Source organism: Hemicordylus capensis, chromosome 1, assembly GCF_027244095.1.
Source record: "Hemicordylus capensis ecotype Gifberg chromosome 1, rHemCap1.1.pri, whole genome shotgun sequence".
Classification (NCBI taxonomy): domain Eukaryota; kingdom Metazoa; phylum Chordata; class Lepidosauria; order Squamata; family Cordylidae; genus Hemicordylus; species Hemicordylus capensis.
The window spans coordinates 430,975,816-431,000,833 of record NC_069657.1 but is presented as its reverse complement, the minus strand read 5'-3'; the positions used below and the strand labels follow the sequence as shown (position 1 = coordinate 431,000,833).

The window sequence follows — 25,018 nt, the reverse complement described above, 5'->3', positions numbered from 1 at the left end:
GCTTCCTATGTTCCTATATCCTGCCTTTTCCCCATCATGGAACTCAAAGTGCTATACATGGCATTCTCAAGTGATCACTCATCCAGACACTGACTAGACCTAGATCAGTTTCACTTACACTTGAGAAAGATGGTTGTATATCATGTGTCCCTATGCCATACCCAACAATTTATTGCATTTTTGCTTTCTAATGTCTCATATTTTTAAAATGACTTAAGGTAGGGGAGGGGAAGCATTCCAGTATCATTAAAAGCAAATGAAGACCTTTTCATTACACTTTTATTTTTTTAAAGTTCCGGACATAGAATGGGAGATATGATCTATGCATATTCATCTGGAATTTACTCCTCCTTTCCATGCTCGCCACTCTCTCTACCTTCTTACTCCTTGGGATCTGCCACAAAGACAGACATTCTCTATGCAGTGACATCTCTGGATTTGTATTTATTTATTTACGGTCTTTGACCAAATAATACAAAACATTTACAATTACAAAAAAGAAGACAAAGCATTCTTACAGTAAATTCAGAACATTAAATAACAACCAATTGATCATTTAAAATGGAGTACATCTACAAATTGTAGCTTCCCAGAAGCCTTAGAAAAACTATTCCTTTGAGGGCCGTAATCTTAAGGCCACATAACAAAACTTGGCCACTGTGGCAGAAGTTGATGTATCCTTATCATCTAATAAGTGCATTACCACAAGGTCATCAGCTTTTCTATTCAGATCTTTTAATAATGGACCAATTAATTGATGCCTTAGCCTTATGTCCTGATATATAGGACATTTCAATAAAATGCGGGCCATAGTTTCGACCGCCTGATCGCAAAGGCATTTCCTTTCTTCATAAGGTAATTTTGCGTATTTCCCATACAGTAAAGCCGATGGGAAAATGTTAAACCTAGCCCTAGAAAAGGCCCATCTAAATTTGCTTAAGGTGATTGTGAATAGGGGTGTGCACGGAACCGCCACATTGCGGTCCGGCACTGGGGTGGGGGGTACCTTTAAGAGCGGTGGGAAGGTTTACTTACCCCTCCCTCTGCTTTCCTGCTCTGGCGCCGTAATCTTCAAAGTAATTGGGGCGGCAGGATACCTCCCTGCCGCCCCTTCCCCACCGCTGTCTGCAAACCTTCCAGAAGTGCTTTGCGCACGCATGCGCAAAAAAAGAGAGATGTGCGCGTGCAAAGCACTCCTGGGAGGTTTGCAGACAGCAGTGGGGGAGGGGCGGCAGGGAGGTATCCTGCCGGCCCAATTACTTTGAAGATTACGGCGCCAGAGCGGGAAAGCAGCAGGACGGGTAAGTAAACCCTCCCGCCGCTCTTAAAGGTACCCCCCACCCCCGAACTGGACTGCCCAGGTCCGGACCGGTCCGGAGGCTATTTCAATGGCCTTCAGACCGGTCCGGGCCCATCCCTAATTGTGAATAAGTACGCTGCCGGAATGAAATCCGCCTTAGCATAGCTTGATTCATAGAAAAGCGGTAAGCTGGCCTTCTCAGTTTGTAAATCTTTGTCAGTCAATCTCTGTCTCACCAATCTAAGGGCCATGCTTTCGCCGGCCTCCAGCATTAGGGTAGGAGATAGTCTGCTTTGGCAAAATTTATCTGTTCTCTTCCTACTCCAGGATGCTTGCGGCTCAACCGATAAAAATTTAGGAATTAGTCCCGTTGGGTGAAGGTATAGTATAATCCAGTAAAATATTCTTATTAGCCATGCCCTGGATTCCAGTTTGAGTAGGCCCACCTCCCAGTGGACCGCCACATTGGGCAGTGACATCTCTGGGTCCTGGGGCTGGCTACTCTCCATGGGTGGCCATGCAATTATGGCATCAGCTTCCTACGGAGGTACACCAGGCTGCCTCATTGTTCACATTCAAACATGGAGTAAAATCTATTTTATGTGCTTTTAAAATGATTTTAATGTGTTCTTTTGGCTTCCAGTTTTACAGTAGCTATTTCATGGTATGACTTTTAATTTGTTGCACGGTGCCTGGGCTGCTTTTAGCAGCAAGGTAATGTCTTTAAAATACAGACATAACTAGGGAGAGGGAGCCCCGTTCACCCTTTTTTTTGGTGGCCCCTTGGAGTGAGGGAGATAATGATGAAAATAGGGAGGGGTGGAGCCGAGGGGGCCCTCGGGAGCTCAGGGGCCGGGTTCTTTGAACCCATCTGCTCAATTATAGCTACATCCCTGTACATACCAACCGTTCTTGCCGAACAAAACCCTTACTTCAGCCACAGAGCTAATTAGAAAGTGGAATGCCACACGCATATTTTTCTCATCATTCAAGAGAAAACTGTGAAAAGCAAGTTCGCCTGGCACTAGTGACTTTGTATATCTGCTTCCATCCTCTTTCCTATCATTTGAATGAGGGAGTGAGTTTCCATCCAAAGTAGGTGTGTTCCATGGAGTGCCTGTAGCAGCAACATGTCTAGCGCGGGCTGGGAAAGTATTGCATGCACGCTGCTGACCGGTGTCAGCATATATCACGTGTTCATTGTCATCAAGATTTTGCAGTGTGTGTGAATAACGAGTGCGGGGAAGCACAATATGGAAAAAGGAGCTTGTGACGCGCGCGTGTCGCTGGGGACGGGGCTGCAGGCACCGCGGCCGAGACAGTGGCGTGCCAGCCGGCACCTGAGGTCCCGGTGCAAGCCGGCAGGGCGGGGCGGCGCTGCGGAGGCTGGAGCTGATGTCAGGCTGATGCTGATGCTGCTGCGCGCGGTGCATTGTGGGCGAATCCCGCTACCAGTGCCGCCGCCGCCGCCTCCTACCTTCTCCCTCCTGCCGCCGCGGACCCATCCCGAGGCCGGTGCGGGAGGGGGGGAGGATGCTCCCCGGGCGGCCCCCGCAGGAGCAGGCACAGCCACGGGCGAAGCGCCAGGCGGTCCAGGGCAGGGCAAGGAGCTACGCGCCGGTGCCGCACTGACTGAGAGCAGCGGGGAGGGGATGCGCCGCCCTCACCAACGGCTGCGGCAGGGACCAGGTGAGCGCGCGCGAGGCAGGGAGGGGCGGGCCCGCGGAGCGGGGAATAGCGGGGCGGGAGGGCGCGACCACCCCTCAACTTAACACTCGGGGGCCGGGTGGAATAAGGGGAGAGAAGGGGGCCCTGCGGGAAGGGCCCTCCTCGGACCCCTCAGCTGAGTGTGGCCTGGTGGTGCATTGTGGGAGTTGTAGTCCTTTAACCCACCCCCCCGCACCTCATCGCATGGAGGGGGTTGGAAACAGAAACGACGAGTCTGGGCGCAGGGACTTAATCTCCCAGGATGCCCCGGGGCGGGATTGACGGGACGTTTGGCCGGTCGCGAGGAAGAGCATTCGGTGGGTGGGGAAACCAAGGGGCCGAAACAGGAGGCGAGTTTAAAACAAGCTGCAGTGCAGGGAGAGGAAGGAGGGGGCGGAGCTTCTTTGGGGCGGGCCTCGCGCCTTACCTGAGGGACCGAGGGGGAGGGGCTCTGGCGGTTGGTTTCTCTGCCTTCCTCAGGGGATTGGTCAGTTGAGGAGGTGGGAACGCCCTGGAGAGCTGCGAGTGGTGTAATTGGGGCGTAATAGGTAGAAAGATACGTCGGGGTCGGGGGGATTAAATGTTTCTGTGAGCAACCCGTGGGGTTTGGCTCAGGGCTCCACCCGCCAGGAGTCATCTAGTAATCCAAACTAAGACCTTTTCTAGTAGACCTTCCTGACCACCGGGTCCAGCTTCTCCCCAAATGTATCCCTAATCTGAAATAGCTTTCCATTACAGCTTCCTAATAAGGGTTACGAGCTTGGGTTCTTTTTGGAGCAGGATATATTTTCCCTGAAGGCAGCTGAGGTAAAGGGGTGCATGCTTCACATGATGATGGGTGACTTTCCCTTGAGTTTATGCAAGAGGCGTGGCCTTCCTTGTGATGAGAGCTATGTAGCTGGGTCTTCTTTTAGGATAGCTTCACATGGGGTGCCCACACTCAGCTCCCTCTGTTTTTGGTTCTGGTCCATTCAGTTTAATGCTTAGAGGGAAATTCAGGTGATGGAGCCACACTGCCTGTACATCTCCCCTGTGTGAGGTCCTCAGGTGTTTCTGTGGAAGGTCGAAAAGTGAGGCACGTGTTTTGTCGTCATTTCTTAAAACGTATCAAGGATGGAAGCTTGTTGGAACACAACAAGAGAGAGGAAAAACCCTTTAGGGTGCACACAATACTTGCTGACATCCTGACTAAGTTATTCAATGGAAGTCCCATTAAAATTAATATGGCAAGTTAGTTATGCCACTTAATGGCGCAGTGGGGAAATGACTTGACTAGCAAGCCAGAGGTTGCTGGTTTTAATCTCTGCTGGTAACCTTTATCGGGCAGCAGCAATATAGGAAGATGCTGAAAGGCAACGTCTCATACTCTGTGGGAGATGGCAATGGTAAACTTCTGTATAATACTAAAAGACAACCACAAGGCTCTGTGGTCTCCAGGAGTCGACACCAACTCGATGGCACACTTTACTAAATTCCAGTGGGACTTCAGCTGAGTAATGTAGTCAGGATGTCAGCCATTGATTTATTTTGCTGATTTTATTATATTAAAAAATATTGAAACATTTTGATGTCCTGGGCATCCTAGAGGTTTTCTTCTCTCTCCGCTCCCCACCCTTTTAAAATATAAATAATTCCTTGAATTTTTTCATGTGAAGATTAAAAAAAATTGAATGTATATCTTGGGTTTCCAAGAATGTATTCTAATAGTACTAAATACATGTTTAAGAAATAGACATTAAAGGGTTACTACTTGGTTGGTCTGCAGTAGAAGGATGGGTTGGTTATTAGGACCTCATTGAAGAGGTTGTCCTAGAGGAGTAGGAGAGGAAGGATCCTAATGAGTAAACAATTTCAAGTGCTTATGATAGAAAACAGGAAAACTGGAACTGGAAAAGATGCAGGTCAGACAAGCTCAGTTTAGACCAGGCATCCCCAAACTGCGGCTCTTTAGAGGTTGCTGAACTACAACTCCCAGCATCCCTAGACACAATTTTTTGTGGTTGGGTATGCTGGAAGTTGTAGTTCAGCAACATCTGGAGGGCCGCAGTTTGGGGATGCCTGGTTTAGACTGAGATACCTTACTATGTAGCAAAAGATGAAATCATAAGAACAGCCCTGCTGGATCAGGCCCATAGCCTATCTCGTTCAGCATCCTGTTTCGCAGTACTTCTTCATAGCGCATAATTAATCTATGGAATTCTTTGCCATGGGATATGGTGATGGCCACCAGTGGCTTGGATGGCTTTAAAAGGGGCTTAGACAAATTTATGGAGGAGAGGTCTATCTATGGCTACTATTGTGATGGCTGTGGGCCATCTCCAGCCTCAGAGGCACGCCTCTCAATACCAGTTGCAGGGGAGCAACAGCAGGAGAGAGGGCATGCACTTACTTCTTGCCTGTGGGCTCCCCAGAAGCATCTGGTGGGCTACTGTATGAAACAGGATGCTGGACTAGATAAGCCTCGCAGAGGGCATTGGCGCATGCACGGCGGCTGCGCGCTCATACGGAGGCCCGAAAGGGCCGAAAATGCTCAGTTACCCGGCTGCGGCAGGCCGCGGCGGTGATGAGGAAGGCCGGCGGGGGGGAGAGGGAATCCGCGCGGACACACACACCCCGCAGCTTCAGCAAGCCCCCCGAAGGGGCTAAAGGTACTTAAAATATACTTAATTTTAAAAAAATTCACGGGCCGGTCTGTGACCGGACCAGACCGGGATGGGGGTTCGATGGGGGGCCGGACCAAACTGGCCCGGTTCTGTTCGAGGCCAGTCCGGCCTCGAACCAAACCAAGCCAGACGGTTCCATGCACACCCCTATTTGCTTACATTGAACCACATTTGCCATTGTGTCTCCCACTCCACCAGTTTGGAGAGAACTTTTTGGAGCTCCTCACAGTCTGTTGTGGATTTCACGTCCCTAAATAGTTTAGCATTATCTGCAAATTTGGCCACTTCGCTGCTTACCCCAACTCCTCACCCCTGCTAACTTGGCAAAGAGGCACCTTTTAATGTGGTGATTCATTCATTTGATTTCTATACCGCCCTTCCAAAAATGGCTCAGGGAGAAATACATGGAGAAATGTTGCAAAGCAAAGAGGAGGAAGTGCCACACATTGAGTTGGACTAGAGAGACCCCTTTGGTGCAACCAGCCACAGCAGAAGCAAGTGGCAAGTTAGCAGCCCCTGCTAACTTGGCAAAGAGGCACCTTTTAACGTGCTGATTCTCTTTATTTAGCAGCGGGAGAGTAACTGGCCCTATCCACCCCAGCACAGTACCTGCAGTGACTGTTGCTGGTGTCTATCTTGTGTTTCTTTTTAGATTGTGAGCCCTTTGGGGACAGGGATCCATCTAACAACAACAATAATAATTAATAATAGATCATTTATGAACAAGTTAAGGAACACTGTTCCCAGTACTGATCCCTGGGGCACCCCACTTCCTACTTCCCTCCATTTTGAAAACTGTTCATTTATTCCTACCCTTTGTTTCCTGTCCTTCAACCAGTTACCAGGACATGAACCTGACCACTTATCCCATGACTGTTAAGTTTGCTCAAGAGCCTTTGGTGGGGACCTTTGTCAAATGCTTTCTGGAAGTCCAAGTATATAATGTCAACTGGATCACCTTTATCCACATGACTGTTGACACTCTCAAAGAACTCTAAAAGGTTAGTGAGGCAAGACTTGCACTTGCAGAAGACATGCTGGCTCTCCTTCAGCAAGGCCTTTTCTTCTATATATTGAACATTTTTTCCCTTAAGCATACTTTCCATCAACTTACTTGGCACTGGTTAAACTGACTGACCTGTAATTTCTCAGATCCCCCACCCCCCATCCCTTTTTGAAAACTCGAGTTGCATTAGCTACTTTCCAGTCCTCTGGTACGGAGCCTGATTATAGGGACAAGTTACATATTTTTGCTAGGAGATCAGAAATTTCACATTTGAGTTCCTTCAAAACTCTTGGGTGGATGCTACCTGGCCCTGGTAATTTGTTAAATTTTATTTTTTCAAGACTGTTAGGGTCTTCCCTTGTCACCTCAAATTGTCCCAGTTCTTTAGCCTCTAAACCTGAGAAGTTCAATTCCAGAGAGGGTATATGGTCAGTATCCTTCTCTGTGAAGGCATATGCAAAGGACTAATTCAGCTTCTCTGCAGTCTCTATATTCCCCTTAATCTTTTCACACCCTCATCATCTAAGGCAGGGGTGGGGAACCTTGGCCCTCCAGCTGTTTTTGAACTACAACTCCCACCATCCCCAGCCAGAGTTGTAGTTCAACAACAGCTGGAGGGCCAAGGTTCCCCACCCCTGATCTAAGGGATCAACCACCTCCCTGGCAGGTTTTTTATTTCTGATATATTTAAAGAAGTTCTTGTTATTCCCCTTAAGACTTCTAGCTATGTGCTCCTCATACTCTCTTTTTGCATCCCTTAATACATAAATGTGAGACGGCCATGTAGTTGTCTCAAGTGACCAAGCTACAAGTAGTTTGGTTTGGAAGCAGCAATGTCTTTGAGATGAGGAGACAAAGTGCCTTGTTACAGTGTGTATCCTGTAATACTGAGTATTAAGCAATTTGGGGTTTATCTCTTAGGTTATGTTTTTTTACATTGTCAAATTTACAGTAATAATGGAAAAAACAAACACTGATCGAACTTTTTCTTGAAAAAATCATGTTAAGCTCACAAGGCCCACAACATTTTAGATTGATCTACTGCTCTTATAAATTTGATCTTCCTTCCTCTGCATTTTATTCTAGATCTCTCTTTTGTACTTTAAAACCATTACTGTATCTTTGTTTTCTTGGTCTAGCTACATTCAGTTCTTCCACATGACTGCCTTTTACAAATTATTATTCTTATGGTTTTACTATTTTGAGTGTTCTCTGATTTGCCGCATCCTCCTTGAAATGTGACACCCCAAAGCAAATATACTGTAGATTATATCTCTATAGTCCCTTCATTAGTGTTGAGAGTCATGCTTTTGCTTTTCCACTCTTATTTCTGGACATTAGATTCAGCTAAATGTTGCCCTTGGTGGCTAAATTCAAATGTCTCATGGCACATCCTATTGGTCTAGTGATTTGTAAGAACATTGTTGGATCGGACCAATGGTCTGTCCAGCTCAGTGTCCTGTTATGCTAAATTTGGGGATTGGGTGAAGTTTCAACAACTTGGGGAACTAACAATATTTTCACTTCTTGCCTTTCACTTCTTGCAGCTGATAGTCTTATGTATTAGGGGCATTGGGATATTTGAATGGATGTTTTGATAATCCTATGTAATAGTTTAGTATCTATCTGTCTGTCATTTCATTTGGTCCCTTTTTTAGCATTTCATATTAATAACCCAATGCTACTTTTAGTGAACAGAAGCAGTAGTGAGTACTTGCCAATGAGGTTTGTCAATGCAAGCAAAGTTCTGTCACCCCTGCTAACTGAGCAAAGAGGCACCTTTTTAAAGTGGTGATTCTGTTTATTTAGCGGGGGAGAGCAATTGGCCCTATCCATCCCCAGCACAACATCCTTCTAGTGGCTGTTGCTAGTATCTATGTTATGTTTCTTTTTTAGATTGTGAGCCCTTTGGGGTCAGAGCCATTTTGTTTATTTATTGATATCTATGTAAATCGCTTTGGGAAATTTTGTTGAAAAGCGATATATAAATATGTGTCGTATTGTTATTCATTGTGACAAGAATGGATTCTTGACACAGACTTCAGTAAGACCAACATGGAAAGCAGTTGAAAATTGTCATAGTGTTACTGCACAATTGTAATTGTCTTAGTGTTACTACACAATTCTGTGGACATTACATTTAGAGTAGTGGTCAACATCCACACTGACATTCCATGCTAGGAATCATTAGGAAGGGGACTGAAAATAAAAATGCTAATATTATAATGCCCTTATACAAATCTATGGTGTGGCCACATCTGGAGTACTGCGTACAGCTTTGGTCACTGTATCTTAAGAAGAATATTGTAGAACAGGAAAAGGCGCAGAAGAGGGCAACCAAAATGATTAGGGGCCTGGAGCACCTTCCTTATGAGGCTAGGCTACAGCATCTGGGTCTCTTTAGCTTGGAAAAGAGGTGACTAAGGGGAGACATGATCAAGGTGTATAAAATTATGCATGGAGTGGCGAGAGTGGACAGAGAGAAATTTTTCTCCCTATCTCACAGCACTAGAACCAGGGGTCATCCCATGAAACTGAAGGCCGGGAAATTTAGGACCAACAAGAGGAAGTACTTCTTCACACAGCACATAATTAATCTATGGAATTCTTTGCCATGGGATAAGGTGATGGCCACCAGCTTGGATGCCTTTAGACAGATTCATGGTGGACAGGTCTATCAATGGCTACTAGTGTGGTGGCTGTGGGTCATCTCCAGCTTCAGAGGCACAATGCCTCTCAATACCAGTTGCAGGGGAGCAACAGCAGGAGAGAGGGCATGCACTTACCTCTTGCCTGTGGGCTCCCCAGAGGCATCTGGTGGGCCACTGTGTGAGATGCTGGACTAGATGGGCCTTTTGCCTGATCCAGCAGGGCTGTTCTTATGTTCTTGTCTCTCCCTCTCAAAATAAGAGCCCAAGCAATATAACGGATTGGTAGTTAAACAAAAGGAAATGCTTCTTTACACAATGCATAATTAACACCTCAAATTCACTGTCACTTTGTATTGGTCATTAATATAGATTGATGACTTGAAAAGGGATTAGACAAATTTGTGGAGTATAGGTCTGTTATAGAGCAAGGTGCTCTAATGAAGTAATTAGCCTACTTCTTGTCTAGGAACCTGGGCATAGAACCTTTTAATTTGGAACAGAAAGGGAATTCACTTTACTATTGAATCTAATCCTAATTCAAAATCAGTTGCTACAACCCCACCAAATCTTTATTAATACCCCAGGCAGGCAGATGTTGTTGTTGTTTGACATAGGTACACACTGCTTTTCAAGAACAAAAAGCTCTCAAGGTGGTTTACATGGCCAACTGAATTGAAATATTATTCTTGTCTAAAAAGGACTCACAATCTAAAAGGAAACACAAGGTAAACGCCAGCAATAGCCACTGGAGAAATGCTGTGCTGGGGCTGAATAGGGACAGTAGCTCCACATCACTACCACTGTTAAAATAAGAGCAACCACTCCAATAGGTGTTTCCTTGTCCAGTTACCAGGTGTATGCCATGTCTTGTACATGATCTAAGAATTAGTTATCAAGGCTTTTCAGTTCCTTGGGTATTTTTTTTAAAACTGCTATCAGATCATGCTATTGGGCCTTTAAAGTTGTCACCCTTAGGTTGTAGAACACGCTCCCCATGGACATGAGGGGGTTATCTTCATTGGAGGCTTTCAAGAGAGCCTTAGACCCATCTTTTTAGCCTGCCTTTTAATGATATCTAATTTTAGTTTTAATTTTAATCTGGTTTAAATGTTTTTTTTAATTGATTGTTTTATTACATGTTTTTTATTTTAATGTAAACCACCCTGAGCCATTTTAGGAAGGGTGATATATAAATTGAATAAATAAATAAATGTTAGCTTTAGACCTGCCTCTGTGTAAAACCACCTGGAAATTTGAGACTGCTGGCTTCCTTTAGTTTACAGTTTCTGATTACATGAAAGATGTCATTAATTGCTCTGCTTGCTTTCCTGTTTTAATGTTAGATAACGATTTTTCTGGGGGTGTGTGGTTTGCAAATAATGTCGGGAATTAAATCTTACAGAAGGAAAAAAAATTGAAAAAACTATTTCCAGCAAACATAAACACACTTGGTTGCTTGTATAGGATATTAGGAGTTGCCTTAACATGAGTTGTACCAACGATCCATATAGCTCAGTACTAGTGACAGCTCCCCAGGGTATTAGATGTAGTGTTTTACCCAGAACTGCTATGTGAGCTATTTTAATTGAAGATTCTGGAGACTGAATGGGCTTGAAATTCACTGTGTCACTAACCTGACTGTTGGAAGCAGCAGGAATTCAGTATATGATCACCTTCTAACAAGGTGTCAGTCTTAATCTGAGAAACAAAAACTTTATAGCAACCCAGTTAATCCATATCATATGTAAAATAGCATTTGTATATGATCACTAGCCATAATGGTCAACAATGACCCTCTCTGTATTCAGAAACTATACCTCATGTTATTGGATTCAAGGCACATGCAACAAGGGTTGGTTATTGCCATAGAGCCATAGCTCAGTGGCAGAGCATTTACTTTGTATGCAGAAGATCCCAGGTTCAATCTCTGGCATCGTCAGTTAGGGCTGAGAGAGAATTCTTCCTGAAACTTTGGAGAGTCACTGTCAGTCACTTTAGACAATACTGAGCCAGATAGGCCAATGTTCTGACTCTCTATAAGGCAGCTTCCTGTTTGTGAACTTTCCTGGGAGTGCTTGATTGGCTGGCATCAATGACAGGGTTAAGTGAATCTTTGGTCTGACAGCATACGATATTTCCTTTAACATGCCACCATCAGTCAGCTTTATAAGGCCTTTGTGCAGAAATAATGTGACTATGATAGAGTAATTGCCAGAAGAGGGAGTCATTATGTTCTCAGTGACGTTGACTATGGGCAGACTATTTTAAGTGACAGAGTAGCTAAGCAGAGGATTGGGGGGATTTGTCTTTCAGTTTAGTTTGCTGACAGTCTTTGAGGGAGGGGATCGGAATAGGTAGTTCTTGCAAGGACCTGGAGTTTTGCTGCTTTATGTGCTAATATGTTTTGTGGCCACTTCCTTCAATGTGTTCACAGTTCTTAAAGTGTTTCTGATGCTACCAATGGGGGCTCTTCAGTGAGTCATTTGCCCAAAGCTTTTAAATTTCATCTCTTGTCTATAAACAGTATTGTTCACTCGAGAAACCAGAACAGAGGAATATTTTCTGCAGTGGAATGTATATTTTCTTACCATAAATTGAAAGGAGTATATCAGCCTATCAAAAGTTTGGGATGGAGATAAAGAGGAACATTTTCCTCCTTTTAAAGTTGTAAGTAGATGAAATTGCCTTTGTGGGGGGTACTTGGATGAGGAGAGACCTCTTTTCTTCTTCTTCTTGAGGAATTATTTGAGTACTCCTAAATGTACAAATCTTGGCTGTCCCTAATAGGCTAAACACTTGGATGGTATTTGAGCAGTTACTCCCCATTTGCAGGGGAGTAACAGCAGGAGGGAGGGCATGCCCTCAACTCCTGCCTGTGGCTTCCAGCGGCATCTGGTGGGCCACTGTGCGAAACAGGATGCTGGACTAGATGGGCCTTGGGCTTGATTCAGCAGGGCTGTTCTTATGTTCTTATGAGCAGTACCTCCCCCTCCCTGAGACTAAAATTCTGCATCCAGTTTTGAGAAAGGCTGAATTCTGCCACATAGGCCAAACTAGACATGACATAGAGATCCATGATCAGGATTTCCCACTCTTTTTGTTTTTGTTTAATTAATAAGCTGCCCCACATGGTTGGTTGCTAGGAAATTGGCACTGGAGGAGGAGGAGGAGCAGGTAACCCTTTCCCCCTGCACCATTTCCCCAGTTGAAGTGACCTCCTCTGGTGACTGCATGAGGGTCCTGTAAATTATTATTATTATTATTACATTTTATATCCCGCTCTTCCTCCAAGGAGCCCAGAGCGGTTTACTACATAATTAGGTTTCTCCTCACAACAACCCTGTGAAGTAGGTTAGGCTGAGAGAGAAGTGACTGGCCCAGAGTCACCCAGCTAGTTTCATGGCTGAATGGGGATTTGAACTTGGGTCTCCCCGGTCCTAGTCCAGCACTCTAACCACTACACCATGCTGAGGGTCTACCAACTGCATCTGGTGTGGTTTAGATCAGGGGGTGGCACAAAGGGGAAATGGTTAACTTCTCTTTCTCCAGAGCCACTTCCCCAGCCTTCAGAGCAACTGCATGGAGTTGCACTTACTAAGAGAGATCATCATCACAAGTCATATTAAGTTTGGTCTCCAGGTAAATCATGCAAATTAAGCGAATGTTCGTAATTTTTCTTACACTGAAAAATTCTGAAATGTTGCATACAATTTTGCATACTTTATTCTGATTTTGCTAGTTGTGGGGAGGGACAGAGACTTTGAAGCCACTGGAAATCTTATTCAGCCAGCCCTCTGGCTTCTGAAATGTCAGCGGTTCTTGCTCATGCATTTCAAGTATATCTTTGTAGACACAAGGGCTAGAAATGTGGCCTTTCAGTTCTATCATATTTTTATACCGCCTAAAACTTGAATCTCTGGACAGTTTAAAAATTGAAAGCTGTGATTCTCAGGAAACTGAATTTTGTGCCTAGTACTAAATTCTGTACTTCCCCTGTACTCCCATGGAATCCCAGACTGCTCCTCCACTAGCTATAAACTTCTAGTTCCACATACAATGGTGGTCTTTTTCTTTAACTGGCTACTGTTTTTTGTTGAATTTATTTGTTTTCTGAATTTTTACTGTTTTTATACTGTTTTTATATTTGTTGTGTTTTCTAACTTTGTACACTGCCTAGAGATGCATATATCAGGCGATAGAGAAATATGATAATAAATAAATAAATAAATAAATAAATACTGTCTGAACAGCTTGTAAGGTTATATAGTCCATGAGCTAGGCCCATAAATTTTTGCCCATCGATACCATCTCAGGGGATGAATGCTCATAGTGATAATCTGACAACATCTGTCCCCTATATTTATATTTATATTTATATTTAAAACTTGCATCTCTGGGTGATTTACAATTAAAATCATTTAACCATTAAAAGGATTAACATTCAAATCATTAAAAACCCAACATTAAAAGTATTAAAACTATAAATCTAATTAAATGCCTGGGTGAATAAATATGTCTTCAGTGCCGTAGAGATGGAAAAGAGGTGATAGCATTGTTGCACTTACAGGTTTCTCTGTGTTATCATACCTTCTTATTCCCTACCCACATACAGTTAGGGTAAAATTGCATTCATTTTTGCACAACGGAAAGGGTTAGAATTAGGGTAGGGTCAGGGTTAGGATAACAATTAACCAATTATTGTTTTCTGGAGTAATAGTTGGTTTTGAAGAAATCCAGTGTGTGTATACTGTATTGCAATTTGTTTGATCCATATTCACACAAGCAGTGTGACGACTTCCAGTCATATTTATTTATTTATTTATTTGCTTTCTATTCCACCTATCCAAAAATGGCTCAGGGCGATTTACATAGAGAAATAATAAATAAATAAGATAAGATGGCTCCCTGTCCCCAAATGATGTGAACATGGTTCGTCCCTGCGTCCGCCTCTTAGTCAATCAAACAGACTCAGTGGGAATCATTTAGAGGCTTTATTGCTTCTGCAGTTTAGCAATAGGTAATCAATAGGCTAACGCTCTCAAACCTATTACAGTTTGGTTACAGGTGCATCTTACATTTATACAAACAAGCTGAATGATGCTGACACCCTAGACACAGTATACGTGGCAATAAAGTGGTGGTCTAAGTGTCTAGTACGCATGCGAATGATTCATTGTTCATCTGGTGATTACTCCTTATTTGGTTATATCCTGTTTTCTGGCCTGGGAAGCTTAGCTGTCTTAGCAAATTTCATAGATACATTTTAGCTGGATAGAGATAATGACGCCAATCATGAGAGGCAGTGATGTCCCTGAGCTGGGCCAGGTTACTTTAAGTTAGAATGAGGTATTCTGGGCAAACATGGAGTTTCTTTGGTTTTCTAAACACATCAGTTGGGCTCACAATCTAAAAAGAAACACAAGATAGACACCAGCAACAGTCACTGGAGGTACTGTGCTGGGGGTAGATAGGGCCAGTTACTCTCCCCCTGCTAAATAAAGAGAATCACCATGTTAAAAGGTGCCTCTTTGCCAAGTTAGCAGGGGTTAACCGGAAGACGAGGGTAATGGGGCAGCAGGGAGGTACGCTCCTGCCCTGATGGGCTTTTAAAAAAAACTGACGCCAGCAGGAGGAAAAGCAGTGTGTGTGTGGGGGGGGTAAGTGCACCCTCCCCCCGCTCTTAAAGGGAGACTCCTGCTGCCTTTGAACTGGTTTGGAGGCCCATAAAGGGCCTCTGAACCGGTTCCATGCGCATTCCTACTGCTGTTAACAACGGGATAATATATTTAGATAAAACTTTCAGGTGTCATTTTCTCTAGCTTTGGTACAAAATCTGTTTTACTAGGATTGATTTTTAAAGAGCTTTTTTATTATCCCAATGAAAATCCTTGGTCAGTAAGCACAACCTTGTTTGTGGACAGAATCCTTAATACTGTAGGTCATGCTGTAATATTTGATTTCTCGTAGCAGCGTTTAAGGGTAAGAGTGGTTACTGAAGTAGGAAACAGCTGTAATATAAGACCAAAGGGATTAAGTAGCAAGGCAGAGTCTGGTCTATGTTCAGCTGTCTGCAAAACATTCCTGAGGGACTTTGGCAAGAATCTGGAGCAAAGCATATAGGACAATTTAACAAATCGAAACATGGGTCATATGCAACCATTCACCTGCTCTGAAGGGCTGTTAGAAGGTTCAACTGGCACTGGTCAGTGGTCTCACTTTTCATTGTCTGGTAAGCCCTGTTGTTAAAGCAAACAATCCCAGCAGATCCAAATACGAGTGAATGTGTCTGAAACAACATTTTCAGAATCATTAGGGCAAGAAAAAACAAAACCAACCAGATGAACACAGATCCTGGTTTTTTGTTTAATCAGGTTGTGTTGCACGTTCTTCTTTGGAGTTGTTTGAGGTTGGTCTGTTCCAGAAATTCTTCCTTGTTATTGCTAATTCTGTGTTTATTAATGGAACAAATTCAAGCAAAATGTTGTCATACTTATGTATTTACTATTTTACCCAATTAGTTCATTTAGTTTGGTTCAGGAAGGACTAGACATATGCTTGGCTGGTATGTATAGAGCTTATTGGTTCTATCACCCCTTGTTTATTTTGCTCCTAACATTTTAGCAGAATGTTCTCAGCTCGTCAGCTGTGATTCTTAAGATTTTAGTTCGCCATCTTAGTACAAAGTAAAATGACCACATCCCTATTCAGATTATTTTTTATTTTACTTATTATTTGTATTTTACTTATTTCTGCTGTATCTTCTGTCTTTGGAAGGTGGGTTTTAGATAGATAGATAGATAGATAGATAGATAGATAGATAGATAGATAGATAGATAGTACTAGAACTGGAGGGGCCTTATATGCTATTTAATCCAACTCCCTGCTCAGTGCAGGAAATCCAGAGCTAGAACATCTGCAACAGATGACTGTCCAGTCTCTGCTTGAAGAATTCCAGCGAGGGAATGTCCTCCCCCTGCATTCCAGTAATTGGTTCCATTGTCCATAACTTCTCCTACTGTTAAGAATATGAGCCTCTTCCCCCTTGAATCCAAATTTGGAACCATCGGTTACCCACTGCGATACCTTTAATGATATTTTTGTGGGGAAAACTCTCGGATTCGGGCCAAACTGGATTTTACAATTAGGGTAGAGTCTGTTAGGTATGCATCCAGCAACTCCTCTTGTGTGGTCAGACTGGATCACTTTCAGTTTGTGACTCCTGAGAATGTGGACAAGCTGTTTTGGACTGTGCATCCTACACCTGCTCTCTTGACCTTTGCCCAACTTGGCTTATTTTAACAATCAGATTACACACAATAGCACACACTTGCGTGCACACACACACACACACACAGAGAAATGGAGGCTTCTATTATTTGTGTGGCGGGAATCTCTCTCTCTCTCTCTCTCTCTCTCTCTCTCTCTCTCTCACACACACACACACACACACACACACACACACACACACACACACACACACATTCCAGACCAGGGAGGGAAGTCGGAGTGGAAGAAAAAACACAAGCAAATTGCCTTTCAAATGCACACAGGCACATACAGCCCAGGAGGAAAGAAGCATATGCAATAAATCAATTGAAATTTTCAAGTGGGAGGCTTCTCCCACATTTGCACACACACGGTCCATACATGGTGGGGGAAGTCCATACATGGTGGGGGAAGAAGGGGGAATCCTCCCCTTGCTTAAGCCACACAGTGGCTTAAGCAAGGGGAGGATTGCTGGTCTTGTGGTAGCAAGCATGACTTGTCCCCTTAGTTAAGCAGGGTCTTCCCTAGTTGACTACATGTGTGAGCACTTTAAGATATTCCCCTTAAGGGATGAAGCCACTCTGAGAAGAGCATCTAGGTTCCCAGTTCCCTCCCTGACATCTCCAAGATAGGGCTGAGAGAGACTACTGCCTGCAACCTTGGAGTAGCCGCTGCCAGCCTGTGTAGACAATACTGAGCTAGATGGACCAATGGTCTGACTCAGTATATGGCAGATTCCTATGTTCCTAAGGGGAACAAATCAAATAAAACAGATATAAGCGTGGTGGTGGTTCTGTTTTACTTCCCTTGAGAGAGACAAGTTCAGCCAGCCTAGCTTCATCCACTTCCCATTCATGCTGCAGAAGAATGCAGCTGAACCAGTTAGGCTCCTGCTAGGAGAGGTCAAGTCTAAGGCAGAAAGGAAGTTAACCCTTTTAAAAAAGCCCCATATTACTGCTGATCTCGCTACTCTGCTACTGCTGCCATGTTGATCTCCTTCCAAATTAATAGGGACTATTCAGGACTAGAATCAGCTGAGCGGGGTGGTGGTGGTGAGACTTTTCTGCACGTGTGTGCAGCCACTTAGCTTAGAGGGAACAATGCTTGGGAGTACTCCTGGATCCAAAACTCTCTCTGGTTTCTCAGGTTGGTGCAATGGCCAAGAATGCTTTTTAGGTAAATTACCTTTAAACGCTAGTATATATGATGGTGACCTCCGGGCTTGACTTCTGTAATGCATTCTATGTGGGGCTGCCTTTGTATGTAGTTTGGAAGCTACAACTAGTACAGAATGCAACAGCCAGGTTGGTCTCTGGGACAACACAAAAGGATCATATAACACCGATTCTGAAAGAATTGCACTAGCTGCTGATATGTTTCCAAGTGAAATACAAAGTGCTGGTTATTACCCATAAGGTCCTGAATGGCTTAGGTCCAGGGTATTTAAGAGATTGACTTATTTTGGATTATGTATATATCAGGTGGTATATATAAAAATAAGTTTCTGCTAATGTTCAGTGGAAATCTGCCCTTCTTTAACATAAGTCCCTTAGATATAATCCTGCCCTCTGGGCAGTAGAGAACATGTCTTTGCTGTCTTCTATATGGTCTCTCTCAGCCTTTTCTTCCCCTTACTAAACATATCCAATTCCTTCAATCTTTCCCCATATGGCTTGTCTTCAATAATCCCTATTGCTTCTCATGACTTGGAAAAGAAAAGAGAGATAAAATAGTCTGGCAGGATTTATTCTTGACAATTCTATTCTGCTTTCTACTAATCACTGCAGTGTTATCAAGCTACTTATAGACTGACTGATTTATAATCTGTTCTGGTATCTTCCCTAATATCAGACTATGCAGTTGCTTGGATCCTCATACTTTCCCTGTTCAAAGACTGGGACAATATTAATCCATCTCTAGTATTGTGGCATCTTGTAAATTCTCCAGGATTTCTCAGAGAAGATAGACATATTTATTTATTTGTGAATGAATGTTTATACCTTGTTCCTCTAGTACACTACTACTCAGGGTGGCTCACAACATTAATAAAATAGATACAATTTGAAGCAGTAAAAACTTATTTTTTAAAAAAAAATCAGGCTAAAACCATATTTAAAAGTTTCAGATTTTAAAAGTTTCAAATTAAAAGTTATAAGTAAAAAGCTAAAAACTAAGAAACTTACCAGCTATAAGCAGTGGATAAAGCATTTAAATCTTTCCGAAAAAGATGTGCATTTAATTTTTTTAAAATAAACCCTGAGGAAGGAAGCATGGCAAAGCACTTCTGGGAGGGTGTTCCAAAGTCAAAGGGCCACATCCGAAAAGGCCGTCTCTAGTCCCTGCCAACCGAATCTCTGTTAGTGGTAGGGCCATGAGCAGGGCCTGGGATGCCAAACGGAGGACTCGGGCAGATTCATATGGGTGAATGCAGTCATACAGGTACCCCAGCTCCAAACTGGGGCTGTATACTGTTATACTATACTAATACAGCAATATTATATGTATTAAAACTGGTTAATGCACATTTTAAAAAAAAAACATGGGGAAGATTCTACTTGCATTGCACTGCAATTGATTTGTGAGCCAGTGCTGTTCAGTACATTTTTCATCAATGTTGCATGAGAAACTAACAGCATGGGCTGTAATCCTGCACACAGTAACATGTGCATAAAGCCCATTGAATTCAATTGGATTTCATCATTGACTTACAACTGTGTGAGGATTATAATCCTGTATGCAGGATTACTTTATCTCTCTACTGGTGGGGCTGTAAAATTTAGGTCAGTTATATGAAACTGGGAAAACCTGGTGTGCGAATTGAAGGATAGGAAGTGTTGAATTAGAGCCAATGTTCTCAAAGCCCAAGATGATTTGTAAGGAAAAGCAGTTTCCCCCCTTTCCAGACCTCCTCTATAAAGCGTTCCTTCCTAGCCTTTGTTTGTCTTGATTAGCCCACTAGGTGGAAGGTGATTTCCTGTCCAAATCGAAGAGTGCACAGTTAATCCCTCCAAGGGTCCCCTTGACAACTCCAGAATGCTGCATCACTACTTTAACCATAGAAAGGCATTTTTGGCAAGTGTTTAGCCTAGCCATTATCTTTTAAACTCCTTTTTCTCTCCACAAGCTCACTCTTTCTGTATCATCACAGGTCTATTAACTGTAGGGATGTGCACGAACCGGTTCGGATGCCATGTTGGAGGCCTCTGAACCGGTTCGGAAACGGACCGGTCCGGCGGTCCGGCACTGGAGGGGGGTCTACCTTTAAGGGCGGGGGGGTAGAACTTACCCCTCCCGCCGCTCTTCCCCCTCTGGTGCTGCGTTTTAAATTGAAGTTTCCGGGGCGGCGGCGTTCCTCCCTGCCACCCCTGCCCCCGTCGTTGCCTGGAAGAAGGAGTAAGACGATCACGCATGCGTGCGTCGCGGCGCGCGCCTGTTGCCGCCGTGCGCACGGCGGCGACAGGCGTGCGTGTGCCGCGATGCGCGCATGCGTGATCGTCTTACTCCTTCTTCCGGGCAACGACGGGGGCAGGGGCGGCAGGGAGGAATGCTGCTGCCCCGAAAACTTCAATTTAAAACGCAGCGCCGGAGGGGGAAGAGCGGCGGGAGGGGTAAGTTCTACCCCCCCCGCCCTTAAAGGTAGACCCCCCCTCAGTGCCAGACCGCGCCGTGTGGTTCCGTGCACATCTCTAATTAACTGTACTGAGCTGGGAGAACACTGCTTAACTAGGAATAACTCCAGTTGTTAACTAGGAGTAACTAGAAACTATTCATTAGTATAAACTGCCTGGAAACATCTGGGGCAAAAACATAGCCTGGAAGCTTTTCACACAGGGCTTTTGAAGCCCTTTAACGTGCATCTCCTTCAGAATGGAGGGGGTGTGTTCACATATCACCTAGATTTAGCCTGAAGTCTCTGAGAGTTATCGGGGAGCAGTTCTTACACATTTGGTGTTTTTCATTGCATGTTACAGTGTAAAGGTAAGGTAAAGTGTGCCATCAAGTCAATTTCGACTCCTGGTGCCAACAGAGCCCTGTGGTTTTCTTTGGTAGAATACAGGAGGGGTTTACCATTGCCTCCTGCGCAGTTTGTGATCGTGCCTTTCAGCATCTTCCTATATCGCTGCTGCCTGATACAATATCACATTATAGTGTAGCCCAATTTATATCCGGGGTTAAAAAATCCACTATTTGTGGCATTTTCAGGGGGACAACTTCGAATCTGCAGTAAAGCCTCCACGTAAACTCGTGGTAAAACCTGCTGTGCACAAAAGTCCCTGGTGCAATACAAAACAACCAACACGTAGCTCACTCCTGAATACTTGAGATAATGAAGCAATATTATTGAATCAGTGCTACAGAAGTGCTGTAAAAGTGCTGGCATAAAATATTGCTGCAGCTGCAAATTCCAGCAAGGCACCTCCTTTATCTCAATTTTTTTGTTTTTGCTCTGTTTCTCTTCTGCCCCTGTGACCATTCTTGTCTTTCCTTCTCCTTGCAGAGCCCAGTGGCAAGGATTTGGGTAGGCCATGCAGGATGGCCCCCACAAGTCCTGCTATGCTGCCTCATCATGGTGTGTGTGTGTGTGTGTTCCTGGGACAGATGAGCGAAGTATGCCGAGAGATATACTCCCAGTAGGGTCACCCAAAGCGCAAAGGTCATCCCAGCTGCCCAGCTAAAGCAAGCAGGCACCTGTATTGGGCAGCAGCAATATAAGAAGGTGATGGAGGCGGGCAATCACTTCAGTGACAATGACAAAGGCATTTCATACTGCGCGGGAGAAGGCAGTGGTAAACCACTCCTGTATTTTACCAAGAAAACCACATGGATAGACAGAATAGAATGATTGTTGATGTAGTACCGGATGATGGGCCCCTCAGGTTGGATGGTACTCAACATACTACTGAAGAAAAGCTGAAGATCTCTCAGAGTACCCATGGTGTTTATGACACAGTTCGATTAAAGCCTTTTGGACGTCTAGCGGCTGATGTTGCCATGTGAGAAAAGAAAATCCGAAGCTGCAAAGTCAGAATTACAATGGGAACATGGAACATAAGAAGCATGAATATGGGAAAGCTTGACACAGTGAAAGATGAAATGAATTGACTACAGATAGAACATCTTGGGCATCAGTGAATTAAAATTGACTGGAATTGCACACTCAGTCAGAAAAACCTACCATTTACTACTCAGGACATGAAAAACAAAAATGGAATGGTGTTGCTTTCATAGTCAGGAAGGATATAGCAATGACAGTACTTGGGTACAATGTGGTCAGTGACCAACTAATATCAGTTAGATTTCGTGGACAACCCTTTAACATGACAGTTTTTCAAGTCTGTGCCCCAATGACTGATGCAGAAGAAGAGGAATTTGATGAGTTTCATGCTCAAGTTCAGTCTGAAATTGACAGAACATGCAAGCAAGATATGCTGGTGGTGGTTGGAGACTTGAATGCCAAAGTTGGAAATGGTAAGAAGGAAAACACAGTCAGACCGTATGGCCTAGGAAACAGAAATGAAGCAGGAGAATGACTTTTTATTTTCTGCCAAGCCAGTGATCTCTTCATTGCTAACACATTCTTCAAACAACCAAAGCAGCACCTATACACATGGACATCACCAGATGGAGTACACAGAAATAAAATTGATTACATTATTGGTGCAAGGAGGTGGAAGAGCTGTTATAACAACAAAAACATGGCAGGGGGCCGATTGTGGAACCGATTACGAACTGTTTATGTGCAAGTTCCAAGTCAAGCTAAAGTGGAGAAACAAAGCTATCCAGTTTAAATGATATAATCTTGAGAATGTACTCACCATTTTCAAAGAGAACATCAGGAACCACTTTGAAGTTCTGAGCCTCATTGATAGAGAACCAGAGGAACTGTGGAATGAAATCAAAGAAGTTGTTAAGGATGAATGTGAAAAGAGACTGCCAAAGACCAAGAAAACGAAGAAAGCAAAATGAATGTCAGAACAGACAGTAGAAATTGCCAAGAAGAGGAGAGAAGCCAGAGTCAAGAAAGATAAAGACCTCAGGAAGGAACTTAATAGGGAATTTCAGAAAGTTGTTAGAAGAGACAAGGAGCAGTACTACAATGGCATCTGTAAAGACCTTGAGGATGGAAATAGACATGGAAAAAAATGAGGAAAGTTTTCCAAAAGATCTCTGAACTCAGAAGGTTGTTCCAACTGCAAATTGGTATGTTAAGGGATGGCAAAGGACAGAAAGTAACTGACTCAAAGAAGATCAAACAGAGATGGAAGGAGTATACTGAAAATCTGTACAGCAGGGATGTCAATATCCAAGATACTCTCTAGAAGATATTCCCCACTTGCCGGAACCTCTAGTATGGGAAGATGAAGTTAGATCAGCACTCCTGTCATTGCCAAATCGGAAGGCTACAGGAATTGATGGAATAGCTACAGAAATATGGCAGGCAACAGAAGAAGAATCAGTCAAGGCTCTAACCAACCTATGCCAGCAAAACTGGAGAACGACACAATGGCCAACAGATTAGAAGAGGTCAGTCTACATATCCATACCAAAGAAAGGAGACTTAACAGATTGTGCAAACCATTGCACAATATCCTTAATTTCATATGCTAGCAAAATAATGCTCAGGATCATCCAACGCAGATCAGAGCCCTATGTGGAAAGGGAAATGCTGGATGTTCAAGCTGGTTTCAGAAAAGGCTGAGGAACGAGAGACCTCATTGCTGATGCATGGTGGATAGTTGAGAAAGCCAAAGAATACCAGAAAGAAGTCAATATGTGCTTTATTGACTACAGAAAAGCCTTAGATTGTGTCTACTATGTCAGGTTGTGGAATATCCTTAGGAAAATGGGTGTCTTGGAACATCCCATTGTTCTCATGAGAAACCTATACACAGGACAGGGAACCACAGTCCAGACAGAACATGGTGAAACAGACTGGTTTCAGATCGGCAAAAGAGAGAAGCTGGATTGGAAGAAGATGAACATAGTTTTAAAGTTGGAGGAAGAAACATCAATAACCTGCACTACACTGATGACACTACTCTGATAGCTGAGAATGCGGATGATCTGCAAGCTCTAGTAATGAAAATAAAGGAGCATAGTGAAAAAATGGGACTACGACTAAATGTAAAGAAGTCTAAACTAATGACAAGGGGTACAGCAACCAGCCTCAGAACAGATAATGAATACATTGAAGTGGTGAATAGTTTCTGCCTTTCCCAACAGTAAAGGATCCAGCAATCAAGAAATATGCCGCAGACTAGCACTTGCAATGAAGGCCTTGGAAAGGATATTTAGATGACATGATGTATCTATACCTACAAAGATTAGAATAATTCGGACAATGGTTTTCCCCGTGATACTCTATGGATGTGGAAGCTGGACTTTGAAGAAGCAAGATAGAAAAAGTATTGACGCTTTTGAACTTTGGTGCTGGAGAAGACTTTTGAGGATACCATGGACAGCCAGGAAAACAAATAAATGGATCATAGAACAAATCAATCCAGAATTTTCACTCAAGGCACAAATGACCAGGCTCAGACTATCATACTTTGGATACATTATGTGAAAACCCAGCTCCCTTGAGAAGTCCATAATACTGGGAAAAGTTGAAGGAAAAAGAAGAAGAGGACGACCAGCAGCAAGGTGGATGGACTCGATTATGACAGCAATGAATGCACCACTGAGAGACCTTCAAGGCCAAGTTGAAGACAGATCGTCCTGGAGAGAATCTATCCATGTGGTCACTAAGAGTCAATACTGACTTGACAGCACTTAATCAATCAATGCAGGATGGCTGCTTGGAAAAACAAGCACTCATTCCACTATATGTCCATCTGAATCTTGGGGCAGGAGGAACAAGACAGAACATATCATAGCTATTTCTCATCCCCCAGTCCACTACTGACAGACCTTTGTGACCCATTTCCCCATGAAATAGATGGGAAGAGTTTGCTGATAGTCTCCAGCATTTCATTGATTAAAAATAGGGGCATGCCTTGAATGTGTAGGGGATGTGGCCAAAGCAGTTTTGGTGGCTTGGAATAGGTTTCTAACAAGCATGCCACAAATAGAAAGCACATAATAAAGAGCATGCAGAGTACATGATTCCAGATTACCAAAGCAAATGAACCAAGCCTATATTCTCCAGTATTTCACAGAATAAAATAGGGTTGTGCACGAACCTGTATGGAGGCCCTTTTATGGGCCTCTGAACAGGTTCGAACACTGGCCGGTTTGAAGAGCTTGACAGCAGGGGTGGGATGACTTTAAGGGCAGGGGAGGGTGCATTTCCCCCTCCCTTCACTTTCCCCCCGCTGGCTCTGGCTGGTCCGGTGGGATGGCAGCGTTCCTCTCTGCCACTCCATCCACTCTTTGGACCAGAAGTAGGTGGAAGTAGCATGTGTGCATGCGCACGTTGTTCTCG

At 43.8% G+C, this 25,018-nt stretch overlaps 1 protein-coding gene across 12 annotated transcripts in view; it reads left to right on the top strand.

Annotated features, from left to right (window-relative positions):
* Window positions 1-2,743: 2,743 nt before the first annotated feature.
* The window catches only part of TTBK1 (tau tubulin kinase 1), a 179,179-nt gene continuing 156,904 nt past the window's right edge, over window positions 2,744-25,018 (top strand). For 2 of the 12 annotated variants that reach the window (XM_053312951.1, XM_053312957.1), the window contains exons 1-2: window positions 3,474-3,814; window positions 6,509-6,671. The gene's annotated coding sequence lies outside the window, so the exon portion shown is untranslated. Of the gene's footprint in view, window positions 2,990-3,473; window positions 3,815-5,109; window positions 5,656-6,508; window positions 6,672-11,977; window positions 11,995-25,018 lie in introns of those variants that run through there. The other 10 variants (XM_053312886.1, XM_053312830.1, XM_053312842.1 and 7 more) reach the window with 9 other exon arrangements.